Here is a 16,041-nt window from a genome sequence, read left to right as displayed (position 1 = left end):
ATAACTTCAAAGGAGTCTAGTGGTCCTAAAGTCTTTTAGTAGCCCTTTGCAAATAGTAGCTTTCAAACCATTGTTATAAAATAGACATGTTAATTCATACTAAGGTGAGAATGACTAACATTACACATGATGAGTTATCACTTTGGGAGCATATTTACATTGTAATGAGGACAGTTTAACCCCTTAAGCACTTAGGAAGTTTCTTCTTTGTTCAAGCATCATGTTGCTGCTATCAGCTTTATATGACCGAGCCCAGCTCCCAGCACATGTGACATAAAGTTAGTCTGAGTTCCAGACCCAGAGCCTGCTGGATCCTTCTGACCTAAACAAAACTCTTAATCTTTTCCCCACAGCCAGTTCCTCCACTTCCATCTTGGTAAATAACATGCAGCATCCATTCAGGTACTCAAACCACAGTAGGTGGTGTTCGTGATCCTTCTCCTAATTCACACTCTACATCTAATCCATCAACAAGTCTGTCTGCTCTGCCATCAGAATATACCCCAAGCCCATACATTTCTCTCCCTCTCCTAATCTAAGCCACCACAATATTATAGTTGGACTGGAAAGGTCCTTCCACTTGTCCTTGATTCCTTGCTTGCCCCTTCATAATCTGTTACCTACACAACAGCCACAACAGCCTCTTAAAAACATAAATGAGATGTTATTCTCTGTAAATGATTTCCCATTGCACTGGATGTAAAATGCAAACATCTTATTATTGACCTCAAAGCCCTAACATGATCTGGCCCACTACCTCTCTGATCTCATCTCCTGTCTTTCTGGCCCTTGCTAACTACTCCACTCCAGTCACGCTGTTTTACCTTTCAGTTCTCTGAACAGTCCAAAGTTGTCCTGCCCCAGGGCCTTTGCACTTGCCGCTCCCTGTCCCAGGAAAGATCTTCCCTGGGCTTGCCACATGGCTAGCTTTTTGCATCATGTATGTGTCAATCTGAATATCACCTCCTCACAGAGGCCTCTCCTAATCTAAGTAGCCCTCCCAATCATGCTCTGTGGCAACACCCTTTTTAGCACTTCCGTCATGCTGGCACCATCCAGAGCCCCTGGCTTGCAGAGCCATCTTCCCACATGCTCCACCTTCCAATAAACACCCACTAGAATGCAAGCTAGGTAAGCAAGGATCTTGTTTGTCTTGTTCATCGCTACATCTCAGTTTATATTAAGCACTTAGTATTTAGTAAATGAAACCAAGATAGCAGGTTTGGGGGAGAAATTATACCTGTCACTTCAGTCAATTCTCTCCATCGGGAAGCTCCACCAGCCCTATGTGGGAGAGAGATTTAAATGATAACTTCCAAGTACGGGTCGTTTTAGAAACTACAAGGAAAGAGGATACACCAGACACAGTTCTAGGTAATAAACAGGAAGGAGCCCAGAAACTATAGTGTGAAAGGATCATCAGAGAGTCACCATTCTGAATGAAGAAGGAAAGAAAAATATCACCAGGTCCTCACTCCGCTTGAGAGAAACCTCAGGAATATCCTGGTACTACTTTGGATACTCCAAAAGGAAGAGTTTAGAAAATAAGCCTCAGGAGGCTTGGAACTCGTTTTAACATTACTTTCAAAAAGGACTAGAACAGAGAGTGGTACGGATCCATAGGGCTGAACTCCCCCACCAAAACTGAAGGATGCCTACATTCTAGGTGGCAGCTCCTTTCCTAGGACACACAGAGATAACCACTCAAGAGTGTAAAAATGTCACAATACAATGCTGTTTATTGAAGCTTTGTTTCAAAAAGTAAAAAATTGGAAACAGGCCTCAAACAGCCACCACTAGAAAATGGATTAAATAATTCACAGGGGCACCCATGCAGTTAGGATCCCACAGAGGCGTGAAAAAGAATGTGGTAGCTCTCTGCTCACTGACCTAGAAAGATGTGACAGTTTATGAAATGAATGAAGCAAGAGAAAATACAGGTTGTAGAATGATCTCATTTCTGCAATTGCATTATATGTTATTAGCCACAGAGGGAAACAAAAAATCCACAGGAGTATAACCAAGCTAGCCCCAGACATGATTTCTAGAAATTTTGCTTTTCAATAGGTATTCCTTTTATGCTTTTCTTTTCAATGAGCATATATTATTTATTATTTTTAAGTGAGGGAAAAATATATATATTTCTTTATGCCTGCCTATACTTCATCTGGCTTGATCCTGTGATATGCTGGGAGGGGTACAGTAGCATTCACTCTTCCCCACTTTGTGCAAAGTTGTGATGCATCTCCATTTGGGAAACTGCAAGGATTTCTGAGGCTAGAACTCAAGGAGGATGACAAAAGATTCAAGAAGAGACAGAGAGAAGCAGTCAGGAGATGGTGTAATTCCTATATATGAGACAAACGGGGAGTTTGGATGTTAAAGCTGAGAGTGTTAAGATTAAACTTTGAGGGGCTCCTGGGTAGCTCAGTTAAGTGTCCCACTCTTGACTTCAGCTGAGGTCATGATCTCAGAGTCGTGAAATCAAGCCCCACATCCGGCTCTGCACTCAGCATGGAGCCTACTTAAGATTCACACTCTCCCTCTCTCTCTGTCCCTCCCCACCCACGCACATTCACTTTATCTCTCTCTCTCTCTCTCTCTCTCTCTCTCAAAAAAAAGAAAAAAAATTAAAAGACTGAAGTTTGAAAACCATGGAAGAAACAGTTATGTGGATCGAAGATCTGTTCTCCAAATCCCAAGACTCTAAAATGTGAGGACAAGATGTGAAACTTGAAAATCCTAGCTCTTGGTTCAATACAAGATAAGTATTGCCTATAGAAAGCGTTATGCTGAAGCTAAGGCAAAGTGAAAATAGAAACTGGCATCTGTATCAATCCGTAGATGATGTTCCGATGACTGTGTAGTGTGGAACCCTGGGGCCAAGCATGACCTGCCAACAAACACCCCCACGGGGTCACTGCAGAGATAGAGTTTGGGGCTCTGGGCCTCTGTGACGACTCAATGCCACATTTATGATGATCTTTTTTTTTTTTTTTTTTTTAGATCTTATGTATTTATTTGACAGAGAGAAATCACAAATAGGCAGAGAGAGAGAGAGAGAGAGAGAGAGAGAGGAGGAAGCAGGCTCCCTGTTGAGCAGAGAGCCCGATGCAGGACTCGATCCCAGGACCCTGAGATCATGACCTGAGCCAAAGGCAGCAGCTTAACCCACTGAGCCACCCAGATGCCCATTTATGATGATATTTTATCTCTTTTCCATTCCCTGAGAGCAACAGTTTCTTTTCTAAGATTTTAAATCATGTACTTGGGTTTAGACTTCTTTCTTCAAAATGCATTGTTTTAAGCTACTTGAATTTGCTCTGTGTCATTGGTTCAGACACTATCTGCCTTTACACATCAGACTGGGGCTCGCACTCCCCTTTGGCATTTGATAGATCTTAAAACTTCAGGTTGTTCTTCTCACAGATATTATTATTCACAGATATTATTATTTATTCATTGTGTTTTCAAAAGCTACTCTCAAATTGAGCATACCAGAGTTAACAATATCATTGTCTTAAAGATTCAGACTGTATTTTATATTCAGCTTTTGTTTATTTAAACATTATCTAGTCTTAGTTCAGTCCACATATCCAAAGCCATACCTGGAATCGTCATCTGCTAAATGACTATATCCTGGATTTATGAATATAATTACTCACATAGTCAAGCATTTTAGCACAGGAGATAAGTGTAATTGGAGCCATAAACTGTATAGCAATGTGGAGATGTCATTGGGGGTGTCACCAGCTTCACAACGTGAAGAGGCCAAGACTCGTCCCTTAACTCCTCTTCCCACAGCCCCTCAAATGTTATCTGTCTTTTTCAATGGAGAGAAATAGAGCAAAACACTCTGCATTTGTTTACCTTGATTCTGCCCGATTTCTTAAACTAAAACACGTCTATCGCCTCTCCCTGTGTAACCTTCAGTCTATCTCCGTGGATATAGCCCCCGGCACGAAGCAGCCCCTGCAGAGGCAGGACTTCCAGCTCTTCCATCCTTCCTCACCCCCACCACACCGTGTCTGCCGCCATGAGGGAAAGTGCAGTGAGCACATAGCTCACAGACTCCACTTCAGAAGGGATTCAAGTCGACTCCATCAATGGATGATGGGATCAACACGATGTGGTCTATACATATAAGGAAATATTTTCAGCCTTAACAAGGAAGGAAAGACTGTCATATGCCACAACGTGGAATCACCTCAAGGATATCAGGCTAAGTGAAAGAAGCCAGTCACAAAAAGACAAACCTGCACAATTCCACTTATATGAGGTACTTAGAGTAACCAAACTGTAGAGACAGAAAGTAGAATGGAAGTTACCAGGGGCTGGGGGAGAAGGGAGTGGAAAGCTGCTGTTTAATGGGTACAGCATTTCAGTTCTGTAAGATGAAAGAAGTTCTAGAGATTCGTTGCACAGCAATACGAAGACACTTAATATTACTGAACTTGACACAAAAATGGCTGTGATGGTCAGTTTTGTGTTGTGTATTTTACAGGTAAAAAAATCTTAGAAATTCTTTTCAATGTGCTAAAATTGTACAAAAGCATTGTCTCTACTATACACCATAGAATCTACATCTTTTAAGCAATGACATTAGCCATGTAACTTCGCAAAGAAAATGTTTCCTAGTATATCACAAAGTGTGAAAATGCGTATGATATGGGGCACTTGCCGGGCTCAGTTGGAGGAGCATGCAACTCTTGATCTGAAGGTTTTGAGTTTGAGCCCTCAGTCAGGTATAAAGACTACATACATAAATAAAACTTAAAAAAAAAAGAAAATGCATAAGATACAGAAAAGTCTCCTATGCAAAGGCAGCAAGTACCTCTATTTAGAAAACTTACATTTCAAATTATTTCCAGATTTTGAAGACATCAACAAATTGATAAACTTTATATGGAGAAAAGCAAAAGATCCAGAATAGCCACCATTTTACTGAAGAAAAACATGATACTGAAGGACTGGCACTCTCCGACTTCGAGACTTAGTACAGAGTTACAGGAATCAGACAGTGTGGTGTTGGAGAAAGAATAGACAGCCAGATCCATGGCAGAAAATAGAGAATCCAGAAATAGACCCACCCAAATATAGTCCACTCTGACAAAGGAGCAAAGGCAATGCAATGGAGAAAAGGTAGTCTTTTCAGCAAATTGTGCTGAACAACAAGACATCCACATACAAAACAATACAAAACAAAACAAAAACCTCATCTAGTCGCAGACCTTATTCTTCTCCCCCCAAAATTAACTCAAAATGGATTATACACTCAAATGTAAGATGCAAAACTCCTAGAAGATAATAAAGGAGAAAACAGGAAGACTTTGGGTGTGGAGATGCCTTTTTGGATACAACATCAAAGGCACAATCCATGAACAAAAAAACGGATAAGCTGAACCTGATTAAAATTAAAAACTTTTGCTCTGAGATAAACACTGTTAAGAGAATGAGAAGACGAGTCACAGAATAGAAGAAAATATTTGCAAAAGACATATCTGATGAAGGACTACTATCCAAAATATACACAGAACTCTTAACTCAAGTAGTAAGTAGTAAGACAATAAACAAACCTAACATTAAGGTGAGTTTAAGATCTGAATAGACACCTGACCGAGGAAGTTATACAGATGGTGAATAAGCATGTGAAAAGATGCTTCACATCATATGTCATGGGAGAATTACAAAATCAAACAATGAGATACCACTATATACCTATTAAAATGGCAAAAATCCAAGACACTGACAACAACAAAAGCTGGCGAGGATGTGGAGCAACAGAACTCATGCATTGCTCATGAGGACACAATATGGTACAGCCACTCGGGAAGACAGTTTGGCACTTTCTTATAAGATTAAACATACTCTTATCACACGCTCCAACAAAAGACTCCAAAATACACTCCTTAGTATTTACGTAGAGGGCTTGAAAACTTACGTCCACACAAAAACCTGCACACGGATGTTTACAGGAGTTTTATTCATGACTGTAAAACTTGGAAGCCATCAAGATGTCCTTTGGTAGATGAGTGGTTAAATAAAGTAGCACATCCAGACAATAGAATATTGTTCAATGCTACCAAAAAAAAAAAAAAAAAAAACCAACAAAAAACCTGGAGCCAAGTTATAAAAGACCAAGAGGAAACTCAAGAGCATATCACTAAGTAAAAGAAGCCAATCCGAAAAGGCTACATATGGTATGATTCCAACCATATCACATTCTGGAAAAAGCAATTCTGTGGAGACGGTGAAAAGATCAGGGGTGGCCAGGGGTCAGAAGGAGGAAGGAATGAATAGAGTGAGCACAGATGACTTTTAGGGCTGTGAAACTACTCAGTCAATTCACTGAAATGATGTGTATAAGACATTATACATTAATGGGTCTCTGTCAAGACCCATAGAACTGTGCAACAGAGAACTCTTATGCAAACTGTGGTCGTACTGGGTAATCATGTAACAGTATTGGTTCCTTAATTATAACAAATGCACCACATTAATGAAGATGTTAATAATAGAGGAAACTAAGAGGAGAACGGTGGAGGTTCTATGGGATCTCTGTATTATCTGCTCAATTTTTCCTTGAATCTAAAACACTTCTAGGGGCTCCTGGGTGGCTCAGTTGGTTAAGCCTCCAACTCTTGGTTTTGGCGCAGGTCATGATCTCAGAGTCATGAGACTGAGCCCTGTGTTGGGCTCCACGATCAGCCCGTAGTCTGCTTGTCCCTCTCCCCACCCCCACCCTGCCCCTGCAGCACCCTCTCACACACACACACACTCTCTTCCTAAAATAAATAAATTAATTAAATCCTTTAAAAAATTGAAAAACATAAATAAACAGTTCTGAAAAATAAAGTCTACCAATAAAAAATATAGTTTTGCTTTAAAGTATCCTTCTGTCATGAATCTGCTGCTGTGAACCTGCTGCCAGGGCTCTGAGCCCTTCTCTAAGTTACTCCTTCTAACTTCTGAGGTTTTGTCCCAGGAGCAGGGGAGTCAGATTATCTCTTTCCAAGGAGTAGTGGACAGCAGCTTTCCCTTGGGGAGATATTCCCTATCCCACCCCATGTGGCCTTGGCGGGACGACCATCCTCGGTGTCTTCTCATCCATGACCCCAGAGAGGCCAACCACTTGCCCTTCGAGAAACAAAAGAGTTCACAGGAGAAAGGGGTGGGAGTGAGTCATTCTGAGGAAGGCGCTACAGAGAGAATTATCTGTTGTTCCAGCTACCCTAGTTCTTCCCAAGATCTGACTATTGAGTTCTATGAAAAGGATATCCAATATCTTTTTACCAGAAAAGTCTTTTTTGTCTTGAGTCAGCCAGAGATGGTTGGGGCGATTGCAACCAGAACCTTAGCCCATACATTTGGGAAAAAGATGCTAAAACCCCAGCCTCGTTTGTGCCATAAGAAAGCTGCATACTACCGAAGCTTAAGGAGTGCCTACTATGTGCCAGGCTCTGAGCTGGGCACGAGGGCGAGACGTGAACAGGGTATGCTGTACTTCAGGGGCGCCAAGTGATAGAATATATGGTGTGTGGGCTTGGGACAGACCTGGGTCTGCCCTTACTTCCTGTGGGCCCTTCTTTAAGTCACTTAACCCCCGTGTGGCTTACTTTCATCACCTAACAGGAACAAAATATACCTGCGTTTCATGCCTTTTGCCAACACTTAAAATTATATGTAGCCCCTACCTTTTTGCTTGACACAGAGCAGTTCTTAAATAGATGATAGCATAAGATGGATAACAAGTTTTTATTCTTTTTTTTTTAAGTTTATTTATTTAAGTAATCTCCATGCCCAATGTGGAGCTCAAACTTACGACCCTGGAATCAAGAGTCACATGCTACATGCTATACTAACTGAGCCAGCCAGGCACCCCAAATTTCTTATTCTGAAAAAAACTTTTTTTTTTTAATTTATTTGACAGACAGAGATCACAAGTAAGCAGAGAGGCAGGCAGGGGTGGGGGGAAGCTGGCTCCCTGCCAAGCAGAGATCCCGATGTGGGGTTCGATCCCAGGACCCTGAGGTCATGACCTGAGCTAAAGGCAGAGGCTTTAACCCACTAAGCCACCCAAGTGCCCTTATTTTGAAAAAATTTTTTATAAACAATATCAAGCATACACAAAAGTGCAAATAGATAGACAGACATGTATATATACACACAAACTCTGGTGGCCGTCTGTTTTTGTATGACTCATAAGCTAATGGTTTTACATTTTTAAATGGTTGAAAAAATCTCAAGAATAATATTTTATGATGTGTGAAAATTATATATAACTCAAATTTGAGTCCGTAAATAGTTTTATTGGAACATGGCCAACGTGGCCACACTCCTTCCTTACCTATCACCTACCACCACTTTCACATGACAGCAGGAGAGTTGCGTAGTTGTAACAAGACCTACACAGCCTGCAAAACTGTTACTCTCTGGCCCCCCAAAATTGGAAAACTTTGCCAACCCCTGGCTCAAGAAAGGGAAATGTGGTCATCCTTGATCGCCCCCCCCCCCGTCCTTCCTTCCCCACGAAGAGGTCATCCTGATCCTCAATGTTATCCCATTACCTTGCTTTCCTATTCAACTTTCGGGTCTTTATTGCTTGATCTGTCTGGTTTTGACGTATCGATGAAAGAACTCATGGTGCCTCTTCTCTGTAGGCTGTGGCTTTCCTTTTTTTTTATTTCACTCAACAATGTGTTTTCGAGACGCATCCATATTGACCTGTGTAGCCGCAGCACATTAATTTCATGTCACTGCTGAATAGCATTCTGTGATACGCATATACCACAACTTACGTATTTATCCATTCCCATGTTCATGGCCATTTAAATTGTTTCTAAATCTGTGTTGTGAACATTCTTCTGCATGGCTTCTGGAGCACAGGTCCAAGAATTTCTCAGGATCCCCCTACGAGGGAAATCGCTGCATGTACACACTCTCAAACGTCATGCCGACTTGCTTTCTGAAGTGACTGTACTAATCTGTACTCCCATCCATATATCGAAGTCCCCATTGTACCCAACACTGAGCATGGTCAGACTTTTAAATTTTTGCTAATTTGATGGATGTAAACAGCATCTCACCATGGTTTTAATTTCCATCTGGCTGCTGTGAAAGTTAAACAGCTGTTTATATATCTCCTGGTCATTCATACTTCTCTGGGTTCCTGTCTGTGTCCTTTACCTATTTTTCTATTAGATAATGACTTTTTCCCCTCTCTCTCTTCTTAGGCACCCTGTGTACATCCTGGATGTTAACCTTTTGTCAGTTACACATGTGTAAATACTTTCTCCCAATGTGCAGCCCATCTTTTTGATCTCTTTATGAAATCCTTTGTTGAACATAAGTTCTTAATTTCAGTGGGGTAAAATATTCTCATCTTTGGCAGTATGACATGATTTTTAAATAAAAACTCCTGGTGCATCCTTCTTAATTGGTAAATCATTTCTTTTCCTGCAGCCTACCTATCACCAAGGCTAAGCCATGAGGCAGGGAGTTCCAGGGAAGAAAAGAGCAAGTCCCACTTAGGGTGGGGAAGGAAAGCAGAAGGACATGACATAGAGAGAGTTCTCCCAGACAGATGAATGAAGACTCTGAAACACTGCCAGGAGGGGTGATGGTGATGGAGAGAAATTTGGAGAGAAGGAGATAAAGAGAAGATTATACTTAAGTCTTTCAGACTCAGACCTTACACTGGCCATAAGAATATAACATGGAGGGGCGCCTGGGTGGCTCGGTGGCTTAAAGCCTCTGCCTTCGGCTCAGATCATGATCCCAGGGTCCTGGGATCGAGCCCCGCATCGGGCTCTCTGCTCGGCAGGGAACCTGCTTCCTCGTGTCTCTCTGCCTGCCTCTCTGCCTACTTGTGATCTCTGTCTGTCAAATAAGTAAATAAAATCTTTAAAAAAAAAAAAAAAGAATATAACATGGAGTAGAAGGGAAGCTCAAAATGAGGCCTGTGCTACTTCTTCAGAACTATATGGGAAAACCATTTCCCAGGGTGTTCCACCGTCAAGGTGGGGCAGAGAGAGTCCTGAGCCTCCCCTTGTCCCCTTGTGGCATGGAAGGAATTTACATGATCCATTGTGCTCTTCCATGGGTGACACAGAAGCCAGCTGATCACTGATCGCTCACAGGACTGCTACAGTCCTGGCCTGGCTGTTGTCAAAGTGACACAGAGCAGAGACCACAGAATAGACACTCCAGGCAAGTCCTGGATGGAGAACGTGGAAGAGAAGCAGAGTGTCTGCGGAACCAGCAAGGGCCAGTGTGGTGCTCAGTTAGCAAAAAGAAGGCCCACGGTTCCTGATCAGGCTGAGACAGTCCCCCACTTGTGCGGCGCCGGGCGGCCAGCGCAGACGCAGAGAACAGCGTCGGAGCCTCATGTGAGCTAGCCGTTCCTCCCCCATCGCCACCAGACCATGCAATCCTGTGCTGTACCTGACCCAACTTTGGCCATGGAAGAGAGGAAAGCTTTGAAAGGAGACAGACCAAGCCAGCTGGACACAGTTTGAAAAGTTATGTTTTATCCGCAAGTTTAAGTAACTCCTCCCAGGTGCACACAGCCAGCGGCAGGGTGTGGCCTTGGGACTGACCTGGAGTGGTTGGAGGAAACAACAGAAATCTACTTGCTTCTTTTCCGCACATTGAGAGATACAATGTACAATTCTACTCTGCTTTAGTTGTTACTATTATGGTCTCCATTCTATATGGGGAAGCCAGACAGCAAAAAAAGAACATAATGCAATCTAAATACAGTAATAAAGCTGTGTGCCTTATGCAAGAGGGGGAAATTAGCTACATATATTAGTTTTCTATCATTGTGTGACAATGTTACCACAAACATCGAGGTCCTCAGTCTAACACTCCAGAAGGAACTGAATGTTGCCAAAAACCATGTAAGCTTAGTTTAAACTAATACACATTATCCACAGCTTCTGTGGGTCAGGAGTCAGGATATGGCTTAGTTGAATCCTCTGTAAGGCTTCCATCAAGGTACTGGCCAAAGAGGGGCACTTATCTGGCTCAGATGATAAAGCATGCGACTCTTGATCTCGGGGTTGTGAGTTCAAGCCCCACAGTAGGTGTAGACTTTATTAGAAATAAAGAAAAGAAAAAGGAATTGGCCAGGGCTGACTCTTCATCCAAAGGCTCAACTGGGAAAGGATCTACTTCTAAGCTTACATGGTTTTTGGCAACATTCAGTTCCTTCTGGAGTGTTGGACTGAGGACCTCGATGTCTTTCTGGCTATCAGCCAGAGGCCGTCTTCAGTACTTTGCCACATCTACTTCCCCAACATGGCTGCTTGCGTCCTCAAAGCCAACAAGGGAGAGAGTCCCTCAACAAGACAGGCATCCCAATCTTATGTAACATGATCAGGAAGTGACATCCCAACACCTTTGCCATATTTTATTGGTTCAGAAAGTCTCAGGCCCTTCCCACGCCCCAGGGGAGGGAATTACAAAAGGGTATGAATATGAAGAGACAGGATCAGGAGAGCTACCTTAGCGTCTGTCTACCATACTACACTGGCAGGTGGGTGAGAGACAGCAGGCTGTATGTCACCTCTCAGAGGACACATAGTCGGAGTTGGCTTCTGAAGAAGGTTAAGGGCCCCCAAATTGTTTAGCAACTCCAGAACCTAGCACAGTGCCTAGCACACCACAGGAGGCATTAGGAAATGTCAATGGATATTCCATCAGGAGAAAAGTCTGGTCACCCCAGTAAGGAAGAAGATCAGTGCTCTACATAGGACAAACACAAGGAGAAGAATCATCAACACTCCTGTCACAGCAGTAAGTAACATTAAAGCCCTTCCAATGGTATTAACACAGGGGAGGCCACCACATTAATGTCTCAGCAAGCCTCACTGGGAAAGTGCAATGAATGTCAAGGGCACTAAAAGGATAGGAGATGATCTAATGCAGGAAGCTCCCTCAAATACTATATTTATACAAATGATAAATAGGTTGCAAGAAAGGAGAAACCAACTAATGTTGATGACTAGGGAAATAAATAATATTAGGACTTAACACTGCAGTTGCATCTTTCATCTGGGATCCTAAAATGCTTTAAGAATAATTAAATTTGGATGCTGCATAAAAGTAGATCCATTTTTTAAACAAAAATATGGATTTTTGTGCCCTTTAACAGAAGTAACACATAGTGCTCTCAGATACTGAAGGGTGACCTGAGTACTAATTTATTTTGAAGAAGGTTACAAAATCTAATTACTTCCAGGTTCTAAATTCACAGTTAGCTGAGTCTAAGGAAATGCAGGGTGTGGCCACATTTCCTTCTGCATATCCAAAAAGAAACAGCAGTTTGAGCCCAGGTTGGGGTGGGGGACGGAGGGAGCGGTGGGCATTATAGGTGTTTTGAAGCGATGCACGTGGAAGCCTGCCTTGTTTGACAGGAGGCGACCTGCTGGTGGAGAGGAGAGTGGATGCAGGCAGAGAAGGACTTCAGCAAAGATACGTAGAAGTAGTAGTTACAGATTACCAAGGGGCAAACCCAGGTGGTCTGTGACTCTCCATCCAAGAAACAGAATTTGGAAGAACCCCGGTGTGACAACAACTTACTGCAGCATGACTGAGGGACAATAAAAGCAGGTGGATATTCTCATAAATACAGGAACCTTGATTTTAAAAAAAAAAAAAAAGTGCAGTAGTTCGGTTGTTTGGTGATGTCTAAAGTCTTCAGGCATTCAGCAAGGTTGACTGTTTCTGTTTTCCATCAAATGGTTTATGAGGCTTCCGCAGGGATTCCAAGCACATGAAATGGGTATGGAACCACAGGTCTGGGGAGCAGCTGAGTTAGCATTATGTGGAACAGCTCGGTTTCTTTGCAAATGCCAGTGTCATTGAAGGGTGTCTGTCAGTAGGCAGGCAGTAGCAGCGAGCTCCTGAAAAGTCACCCTTTCCACCTGCAGATGACGCTAACGATACTTGCAAAGCATCCAATATGTGTCAAACCCTTTCTTGGTTCTGAAGTATTATGATCAGAGTGCTTCTGCTCTTAAAAAGCACGCTTACCATGTCACTTCCATGTCCAAGGCTCGTCATCCACTCTCGGTTGTGTCGGAGCGAGCACCTGCTCCTGGTGGAAGGTCTCACTTGCTTCGGGATCTTGCCATCTCACCACCCGATGTGAAATGTAGTTCTTTGGGGCCATGCTGAATCCTCTCAAAACCTGGGGTGTCTGCGGGAAGCCCTAGTCTCCCAGGGAAGCTGACACCTGCTGGGAGGCCGCAGTGGTTCAGACAGGAAGCTCCATTCTTGAAACCCGGGTCTCCTTTGCTCCTTTCCATTTCCTACTTTGCCTTCAGGACTGTCCCTCAGTTTGCCATTTAGGCAGAAGGACATGGAGACAGCTTCCAGTCTCCAGTATGGAGACGACAGCACAGGACCATCATGCGAACAAGGCGTGCGAAAGCATAAAGCACCCTGACCATCACTCCATCTGGACAGGACCACGCCGCCTCTGTAAAAGGGCCTGTGCCCTTGTGAACCTGAGTGATAACCACCCTCACATATAAGGAGGATAGATACCATTTATTCATCAGTATCTGCTAGAAGAGATGACTGTCAAATGAATGAACTAAAATAACCCAAAGAAATTACTACTGAAGGTTACAGAGGGAGAGGATTATGCATGGGGGCAGAGCCTGAGTGAAGTTTCAATCAAGGCTCATGTTTGTCAGGACGGAGTCCTGGCTGGGCAGCTGACGCTCAAGGACAGGGGCCTGAAGCTTCAGAAGCTGCTACTGTTCTGCCCTCTGCCGCAGGGCCATGACTGTCTCCAAAGTATCCAAGTTCTATTTGCTCTACGAGAGCCGCCTGCCATGGACACCCTCCTCAGGCATCTCACTCACGAGTAGTCCCCTTGTTCTGAACGCTTTCAACGTTTTACCCAGACACTCACCCCTGTGTCCATTCCATTTAGCAGTGCATGTACGTGTCATGTCCCCTTTCCAATTATCAGTCCCTCACGGCTTCTAGCCCTGGACCTAACACAGAGTGGGTGCTCTGTAAGAACCTTGGAATAAACGAATTTCTGTGTAATACTTATTAAAATACAAAGGCCTTCATGCTTTTGGATATAATCAATGTTCTTCCTGGAGACCAGAAAGACCTATAAACTTCCACCCCATTTCAGTTTTTAAAAATGGGGTCAAGACTACACTGTCTGGAAATAGATGGGCCTGGATCTGTCATTAGTATCAGGCTTTGTAATCATCTTAAGCCTCTTTCAAGTGTGCCTCTTTGATATGCACTGTCTGGTAAGCTCTCCAAGGGCAGGAACTGTGTCTGTTCCATCAAGGAGACTGCTGCACGCATACCCTACCCCCCCAGTAAGGGTCCCACAGTGGGTGAATGTTATCAATGGACAAAATACAGCATTTTAACGTAGTTCCATATGAAGCACTGTCTTCCTAGGAAACCCTTGAAACTTCAGCTGCTGGTTTAGGTCCACAGACTCAAGACACACCTTCACCTGCTTCCTCAGCCCATCTGAGTCATAGGGTTCATTTCCTCTGGCCCTGAGTCAGTGGTTTCAATCACTTTTTTTTTTCCAGAAAGAAAAAGATACATATATAAATATCTGGACTGAAATTGGTTTGCAAGGAAGACATCCTGCTTGTTTAAAAAAAAAAAGCCCTAAAAAAAAAAAATGCCCTAATAGATGGCCTTCTCCATCGAGATAAGCTCTCCATTCTCACGAGCTCCTGCTCACTCCTTCCTCTACAAGAATCCATTTACTCTGGTTCATTTACAGAAGGTTACTGTGGTTTTTCCAGGAAACTACTGCCCGACGAGAGAGGCAAATTTTCTTGGGTACAAAATTAAGGACCATTTGTACAGAACAGACATGAGTAACAGAATACTAGCCCTATTAATATCCTTATGTTACCTGGGCCCTCCCAACAACAGTTAAGTGTTGCCAAACTAGTTTTACTTTGTGTTGGCAGAGCAGACACCGTACTATATAGTTCCTTTCGTCTTGCCAGTGAGGCTGGCGCTCCTGCCAAAATTGACTGTAAAGGAAATGGGCAAGAGACAATAAGCCCATTCAAGGGCATTGGCCATGTCGCCCAGTGGGGATATTTCAACGTTCAAATTGATACAAACTTGGAAACCACCCTATTTCCAGGGGAGGGATTTATTTTTCAAATCTTCCAAATGTTATGTGTACCAACATATTTCTGACATCTGTTCCCAACAAGATATAAGACCAGAAAAATCAGAGAGGGAGGCATCTCCCTGTCAAAAGCGCATAAACACACAGTGTAATTGATTGGCTTCCTTCGGTAGTTGTTTAATCTACGGGGCTGAAGCACTTACATGAGCTCACGTTACTGCTGTGCTCTCGAGTCCCACTGACCCCATACATCTTGTTCATGGCAACGTGTCTTTATGAGTGAATAAAAAAGTGGAATTTCGAGCAGCAAACCTCACGCCCTCCAAAAACCCAAACCCGGGGCACCTGGGTGGCTCAGTGGGTTAAAGCCTCTGCCTTCAGCTCAGGTCATGATCCCAGGGTCCTGGGATGGAGCCCCACATCGGGCTCTCTGCTCAGCAGGAAGTCTGCTTCCTCCTCTCTCTCTGCCTGCCTCTCTGCCTGCTTGTGATCTCTCTCTCTCTCTCTCTGTCAAATAAATAAATAAATTAAATTAAATTAAAAAAAAAACCCCAAACCCAAAAATCCTTAAAAGAACCGCCTATAAAAAGCAAAATCTGTTTGTTAACACAAAGGTCAATATTAGCCTGGGTTTGAAAAAAAAAAAATCCTACTTGGAGGGAAAGAAGGAAGACGCGGGTATTTCTGGTTTCAAGAGGCGGGAGTATTTCAGGCTCAGTCCTCGGAAGGTACTGGTCCACCCTTCGGATTCCAGAGAGAGTGGAAGAGCCCCCTGCTGGCTGAAAGAGGAAGCGCCCCGGATGGGCCCCGTGGCAGTCATTTTGAGCTGCGGCATTTCCCTCTGTTCTTTGATTGTCCTGGCCAGTATTTGTGGAGGCTCGCTGTGTGCCCTCACT

This window comes from Mustela erminea, chromosome 11 (genome assembly GCF_009829155.1).
Source record: "Mustela erminea isolate mMusErm1 chromosome 11, mMusErm1.Pri, whole genome shotgun sequence".
Taxonomy (NCBI): Eukaryota; Metazoa; Chordata; class Mammalia; order Carnivora; family Mustelidae; genus Mustela; species Mustela erminea.
The sequence above is the reverse complement of the archived record's forward strand: the minus strand, read 5'-3'. Positions refer to the sequence as shown.